The sequence below is a fragment of the Orycteropus afer genome, unplaced genomic scaffold (assembly GCF_000298275.1).
Source record: "Orycteropus afer afer isolate SDZICR_OR568_19922 unplaced genomic scaffold, OryAfe1.0 scaffold00102, whole genome shotgun sequence".
Taxonomy (NCBI): domain Eukaryota; kingdom Metazoa; phylum Chordata; class Mammalia; order Tubulidentata; family Orycteropodidae; genus Orycteropus; species Orycteropus afer.
Genome location: NW_006921689.1, coordinates 4,023,911 through 4,031,278, shown reverse-complemented (window position 1 = coordinate 4,031,278; position 7,368 = coordinate 4,023,911). Strand labels below are relative to the sequence as shown.

The window sequence follows — 7,368 nt, the reverse complement described above, 5'->3', positions numbered from 1 at the left end:
AAGATATTTATTATGGCAATGTCCTCTTGGACAACTGACCCTTTTAGCATCATATAGTGTCCTTGTTTGTCCCTTATATTTTTTTCTCCTTGAATTTTGTTTTATCAGAAATTAATATTACTACTCTGGCTCTTTATTGGTTGCCATTAGCTTAGTGAATTTTTTCCACCCTTTAATTTTTCATTTACTTTTATCTTTGTATCTAAAGAGTGTCTCTTGTAGGCAGCATATCAATGGGTCTTTTTTTCTTATCCAATCTGCCATTCTCTTTCTCTTGACTGGTGCATTTAGTCCCTTCACATTGAGTATAATTAGTGAGAGGTTTGAATTTATTGTTGTCATTCTATTGTGCTTTTTTGTTGTAGTGTTGGTGAATTCCTTGTTCCAAATATTCTTCTGTGCTGAGTTCATTTTCTTTTCAAGTGTTTTTCTTTTTTCACTTTTCTTAATTATTGTTTGTTTTGTGCTTACTAAGCGCTTATGTTTCTCTTTTCCCTGAGTTTGCTTGGAAGAATATTTAATTATATTTGTGGTTACCCTGAAGTAAATTCTTATCTCCCTAACTTTGGAACAGTCTGTTCTATAAAGACATTGTCTTGTCTTCCTCTCTATTTGGAAGTTTTGTAGTTAAAACTTGTATTCCCTCTATTTTCTTTGTTGCTGGTGTCATCAGCAGATTGAATCCTTTATTTCTCTAGGTACATTTCTTATGAGCTTATTTTCAGAATCTGTTTCTGGTTTGGTTTCTAGGTGGTAGTGTCAAATGTCTTGATTTTCATTTGTTTTTCTCTGTTGTTGGTTCTCTACTGCAAGGACTTCCTTTAGCTTTTCCTGTAGGGTTGGTCAGGTTTTCACAAACTCCCTTAATGTCTGTCTGAGAATGTCTTGATTTCACTCTCATATTTGAAGGATAATTTTGCTGGATATATAATTCTTGGTTAGCAATTCCTTTCCTTCAAGACTGTATATTTACAATCCCATTGCCTTCTTGCGTGCATAGTTTCTGCTGAAAAATCAGAGCTTATTCTTCTTGGTTGTTGGTTGCAGGTGACATTTCCAGAGCTGTTCCCAAGACTTTCTTTGTCTTTTCTTTTGGAAAGTTTGATTATGACATATCTTGATGACTTTATCTTGGGATCTATCCTGTTTGAGGTTCATTGAGCTTCTTGGATAGATGTATTTTTTTTCCTCTGGGTTTCTAATTTCTGTTTTTATATGAGTTCTAATTGTGTATTTATCTTGTTATTTTGTTCTTCAATTATTTTCCTGAATTCTTCCAGTGTGCTGTCTGTCTTCTTATCATTTCTGTTTATGTTTTCCTTGAGGTTTTGGAGGGTGTATGTGTGTGTATAAAACTAAACTCACTGCCACAAGTCAGGTCTGGCTCATAGCAACCCCTCCTTGGGTTTGCAATGTGGCATCACTACAGAAGTAGATTGCCCAACCTTCCCTCTGGGGAGTGGCTGGTGGATTTGAACTGCCAGCATTTTGGTTAGCAATCAAATGCTTTAGGCACTATGCCAACAGAGCTCCCTATATAGATACCATCTGAATTCCTTTTCAGACAGTTCTATTAATTTTTCTTCCTCTAAGACACATAATTCTTTACTCTGGACTTATGTTTCTATTATCTTGTCCTGTTTTTTTGTTTGATTTTATTTTCTATTTTTTTCTTAGACATTTTGAAGTTGACTTTAATTGTTAGCTATGTACTGATTTGTTTCACCTTGATTTTATATTTTGATATATCTGGGAGTGTGTGTAGCAGGTATATTTCTTAGAGTATTAACTCAGCTGTACTGTGTTGCTCTCCAGCTCTCTCTGTGTTAGTGTAATCACTGATGGGGATGTGGGTTCAGGTCTCTGTTCATCATGAACAGGATTTGGTGTTAGGGTAAACAGGTTTTGTCTACCATCCGTCATTGATCCTTTGGCACAGAAGCTATTGATGTTGCCAGTCTATTGGGTGAGGTGTTCTGTGTAGTATCTACAATTGCCTAGTTGAGGTTTAATATGTTCCTCCTCTTGAACAAGGCAAGGGAGAAAAGGAAAAAGAGAGGGAAAAAAATGCCAGAAGTGAACCATAGAACAGAAAGGCAGAAGAAGTTTTCTGTGTTTGGGGGTTGATAATTTACTCAGCAATGCAAGCACAAGCAGGGCAGCCTGGGTCCTTTTGGGGGCATCTGTTGAAGGTAGAACTCAGCTGTCAATCAATGTTTTATGGTTCAAATCCAGAAGTAGTCCCAAAGGAAAGAGTGTTACCCCTTTCAGGGTGGACCAACAAGCCAGAAAATCCCAGTGCACAGGTTCAATCTGAACCATAAAATGTTTCCAGGAGATGGGCCTAAGCCCACTGCCACCCACCTGCTCTGGAGCTCTGTCTACTTGGAGGGCATTTATCCTGCCTTTCATCCACTCTGCTCTGGACTCACTGCAGCCTAATCCAAGGGGGTTCCTGATCCATTTACCAGTAAGATCTTCACTCCCTCTCAAAACCTCAGCTCACCTTGAAAAACTCCCAGCATGGCTATCCTGAGTCCCCAGCATCTTTGTTTTTTTTTTTTTGTTGTTGTTGTTGTTGTTGTTTTTTCCCTCTACCTTCCTTCCTCTTCAATTTCTTTTATATTTCTAGTGATCTCTGTCCATCTCCGCTGGCTGGACAGGTCTGCTTATTTTTCCCAGTCATTTAACGTGCTCTCTTTCTTTGCCTTCACTGGGTCTAACTCTTTATCTTCTCCTTAATTGCTCATAACTCCAGTATCATTATTTGTATCTGGTTTACCTAGTTGCTCTGAGTCTCAGTTGGAAGAAGGAGTGATTGTGCAGATTATCTGTATGACACCATTTTCCCAACTCCTCCAAAGATGTCACTCTGAAGATGAAAGTGCAGTTGACCCAAGCTATGCTATTTTCAATAGCCTCATATACATATGAAAGCTAAAAAATGAATAACAAAAAAAGCAGAATTCGTTCATTTGAATTGTGTTGGTGAAGAATAGTGAATGTATCACGGACTTCTAGAAGAACAAACAAATCTGTCTTGGAAGAAATACAGCTGTAATTTTTCTTCCAAATGAGAATGGCTAAACTTTGTTTCTTATACTTTAGTCATGTTATCAGAAAGGACCTGGAAAAGGATATCAAGCTAGATAAATGAGAGGGTCAGCAAAAACAGTGAAGACCCTCAATGAGATGGATTGACACAATAGCTGCAACTATGGATTCAAGAAAGACAATTATTGCGAGCCTGGTGCAGAATTGGACAGTGTTTTGTTTTGTTGTGCAGAGAGTCTCTATGAGTCAGAAGTGACTTGACAGCATCTAACTAAAAAGTAGTTCCCTGATGTGAGAGCTAATGCTTTTTTTCTTTGTTAGTCTTCTTTCTACAAATACTTGTAAGGTTGTGATTTTCTGTTATGCATAATTTGGCTCAAATATATTTGCACCATCATTTAGAAAAGTACCATGATATTTGTCATCTGCTTATGGCTTTAAAGCTACTGACTAATTCTGCTTTATTGGTGAATTAAAAATGTGGTAGAGGCTAATGTAGAGAATTTAGTCTGTCACTTTAAATCAACAGTGATTTATAGAACCATGTGAGGTCAAGCACTGCTCATGCTACCTTTGCAGCATATTATAATGTCATATTAAGTACATACAGGGTTATTATAAACAAAAAAATAAAAAATAAATCATGGGAAAAAGATTTGTTGAATATAGAAGAAGGTAAACTTTTTTTTTTTTTTTTTTTTATTTTGATTTGGGTGAAAATTTACAGAGTAAATTCACTTTTCATACAGCAGTTCACATATACTTTGTCTCATGTCATTGACCAAAATTTACAATGCAACAACTCTCCTCCCACTTCCTCCCCATAGTTACCTCTTCCCAGTGTCCATCCCTCCATACTCTTCTGCACCTGAGCTGTCTCCCTGTGCATAAGCAGCCCTTCCTTCTCCCATGATTTTTCTCTCCAGGGTGTGTGTCTACTTGAGGTAAATGTTTAACTCACATGCCTGTATTTTGTTTGGCTGGAAACCACAGGTGTGGGTTCAATTCTAGACCTGCAGGGCAGCTAGGGTCCATAGTCTCAGTGGTTCCACCAGGCTCTATTGGACCAGCAAATAGTGCAAAATCCAATAGAAATTATCTGTACAACTCATATGGTGGGGTTAAGAGGGTAGGGGAGGGGCTATAGAACCCACACCTGAATATGTGAAAAAAAAATAAAAATAAAAAATAACTTACATAGGAGCTCTGGTAGCATAGTGTCTAAGGCACTTGACTGCTAACCAGAAGGCTAGCAGTTCAAATCACAAGCCACACCTCAGAAGGAAGGTGGGACAGTCTACTTCCATAGTGAAAGCGCCTTGGAATTCCAAGGAGGGGTCTTTATGAGTCAGTCTGACTCCACAGCAACAACATAGTAATCCACACCTACAACGATGGTGTAGCTCTTTCCCTGGCCCCCAGGGCTGGGAGGCACATTAAGAAAAACAACACGGAGAGGCTAAGCAGTGTAGGCCCCAAGTGATGGTGGGAGTAAAGAGGGGCTCCAGTCCCAAGGGTGGGAGGGCTATGAGAAGGCCTTGAGGTGGTTGGTGGTGGAGCTTGAGCTCAGCAGTTTGTCCACTATGGTGCAAATGTACAAGAGCTGGCTAATCAGCTCCCTGGAACAGCCATGCTCCTCAAGGAGGCTCTAGTGGTACATGCAGAAGTCACGTTTCCAGTTGATGTAGTTCAGGGCTGCCATCAGTGGGCACAGGATGAGCTTGGTATGGCCCTGGAAGAAGTTGATGTGCACACAGCTGTTGCTGAGGTGCAGGATGATGACCCTGTGGATGCAGAACCAGGTGCGCAAGTAGGGTAGCCAGGCTAGTTCATTGCCTTCTCCCTGAGTTATATTGGCACTGGCTTTTAACAAATGTTCCCTCATGTAATTCTGGGGATACTTAAGGAGTGTGCTATTCTTCATCAAGGAGTTGGGATGGCAAATGATGTTTAGATACTGTGTTGGCTCTGTGCCACCATGCTCAATGTACTACAGGCTCTCGCTGTCATTGTAGAGGATGAGGCAGGTAGAGTCTTTGAAGAGCAGCCCCATACTGTTGTCACACAGCTGATACCAAAGGTCATAATTGTCTGAATAGTCCACCCATTTGTTGATCTGGAAGACAGGAATGCAGGTGGGGTACTCGGCCTCTTGCCTCACCAGCCTCTGCTCTGAGGGCTTGGAGGCAATGACACTGTGTAGCTGCTGCAGCATGTCACCGGGATGGCAGTCAATGGCCTCTGCCATCTCCTGAACCACTGGTTCCTCTTTTTCCCAAGGTTGCTCAGAAAGGGGGTTTTCCATCCCTTATTGAGGACCATGAGAGGCTTCCAGTTACTAGGATCCAGGCAGCTGCGAGCAATTGAGAACCTAGGGGGAATGGTGAGGCAGGTGATGGGCAGATGGGTGGGAATATAACCCTAAGAACTCTTCATTGAGCAGCTCGCTAATGGTTGGGCGGGCAGTGGGATAAGTCTGGAGCATTTTCTGGATGAGGAAGGCAGCCACAGGGTTGATGTTCTTGGGGATATTATAGTCATTCTTGATTCGGAGGTACGTCTCTTTTAGGCATGAAGTCTCAAAAGGTGGTTTGTCCACTAACAAGGTATTATTATACATAATGCACCCAAAGGACCTCACATACACCTACAAACTGTGCCCTTCTCGCTCAGCACCTCAGGAGCAATGCAATTAGGAGCCCCACACAGGGTCTTCACTAGAGAAGTTTGTTAATCTGAATAAATAAATGTATATTCTGCTCCCCGTCATATTCGACTTCGATGCCCAGCCCAAAATTTCCTATTTTCACCTCCAGGTCTTCGTTCATAAAGAGGTTGCCCAGCTTGAGGCCGGGTTTGGGTGTAGGAACTGGCAGCCAAGGACGATTTGCCGCAGGTAGTACCTGGCCTCAGGCTCGGTCAGCGCTTTCCTCCTCTCTTGCAGCTCCAGAAGGGACCTCCGGTGGCAGAGCTCCAGCACCACAAACAAGAAGTCTTGTCCTCGAAAAAGCCATGGAAGCCAACTATGTGCTGATGGGCGAGGCAGTGAATAGGTATATCCCTCGACATCTTCTCCTTCTGGTGTGGCTTGAGCAACAGCCACTTAAGCATGATCTTGCCCACCAATACCTCCTTAGTGTATGTGTCTGAGATCTCGAAGCATTTGGCACAGCTTCCCTTACCCAGGAAGCTACTTTGCAGATAGCGCCGCAGGCTGCACGGGTCCACTAGGACCTCCTGGATCTCTTTCACCCGCTGGGCAGCCGCAGTATCCCCTGGAGCCACACTTTCAGGGGCTCCGGTCTTCCCCATCTCTGCTGGTGCCTGCGCCAGCTTCCCTGTGGTCGCTGCCGCACTCAAACTCTCAGAGTAGCTCAGTGGACTTAGGAGGATCCAGGTAGACACTGCACACTGCTCCACTCCTCCTCGAATTTGTGTTTCTTTTAAAAACTTCCATTTTTACTAATAAAGAAGAAAATACTATTTCACTAGAGAAGTTTGCTAATCTGAATAAACAAATGAATCTTGTATTTCCTAATTATAGTCGGGTATCAGATGCACCCCTATCACTTCTAATAAAAATAAAAAGAAATATTAAAGGAGGGATGTGTGGGTTTGTGTGTATGCATGCACATGCAGAACTGCAAGATGCTACAACAAGACAGTCCTACATAACTATGTATAGAAGTAGATGTAGCTACTGATTCCCTCAACAGAATGGATTATCTTCACACATGAAATTTTCCATAATATGAAAATGGCATTTAAGTATGTCAAAGACCAAAAACCTACTATAATATCCAGTATAACTTTTCAAATAGACGATTCCTCCTGGCAGGATTTTTGTGTTAGGCAAGCTATGTGTCTCTGGATCTTCTGGAATCTATAGATTTTGTTGCTTCATCACACAATTAGAAGTAAATGTAGCAGAGTCAGATGATGCATATAAACTTGTGAGGAAGGATATGGCTGTGACTATTTTGAAAGAAAGGAGCTCTAGTGGTGCAGTGGTTAAAGCATTTCAGCTGCTAACCAAAAGGTCAGCGGTTTAAACCCACTAGTTGCTCTGTGGGAAAAAGATGAGGCAATCTGCTTCTCTAAAGATTTACAGCCCTGGAATGCCTTGGTACTTATACTCTATCCATAGTGTTGCCATGAGTCAGAATCAACTTGATGACAGTGGGAAAAAAAATTCTCAAGGGAAAAAAAAAAAAAGACTGTGGTTGATTAAAATCTCCCAGATTTATGTTCTATACAATGGGCTGAATAATTACTCTTCTTACACTTTGCTTATGAATCAGCAAGCACGACTCC

General features: G+C 41.4%; 1 pseudogene; it reads right to left on the bottom strand.

The window, feature by feature from the left end:
- Window positions 1–4,579: 4,579 nt before the first annotated feature.
- LOC103199037 overlaps window positions 4,580–7,368 on the bottom strand; it is a 24,441-nt pseudogene continuing 21,652 nt past the window's right edge.